Here is a 255-nt window from a genome sequence, read left to right as displayed (position 1 = left end):
CGCCCCATACCTACAGGGGTTTGTACACTTTCCAACCGAAACTCCAAAACGCGAGGACTAGGGGGTGGGGAGCCTGCACGGAAGGGAATCAGAGTCCAATAAAACTTATGTTCACCGGAGTTTATCACTGATCCGATGAAGGACAGGAGTTTTTCTTCCTTGAGGGTGAAAAGGGGATGGAGGAAGAACCAACATTATTTCCCCCCTTTTTCCACAGTGACCAGCTTTGACTTAAAAGGCAGAGCACAGGCGCTT

Source organism: Crocuta crocuta, unplaced genomic scaffold (genome assembly GCF_008692635.1).
Source record: "Crocuta crocuta isolate KB4526 unplaced genomic scaffold, BGI_CrCroc_1.0 scaffold72, whole genome shotgun sequence".
NCBI classification, from domain to species: Eukaryota; Metazoa; Chordata; class Mammalia; order Carnivora; family Hyaenidae; genus Crocuta; species Crocuta crocuta.
The sequence above is the reverse complement of the archived record's forward strand: the minus strand, read 5'-3'. Positions refer to the sequence as shown.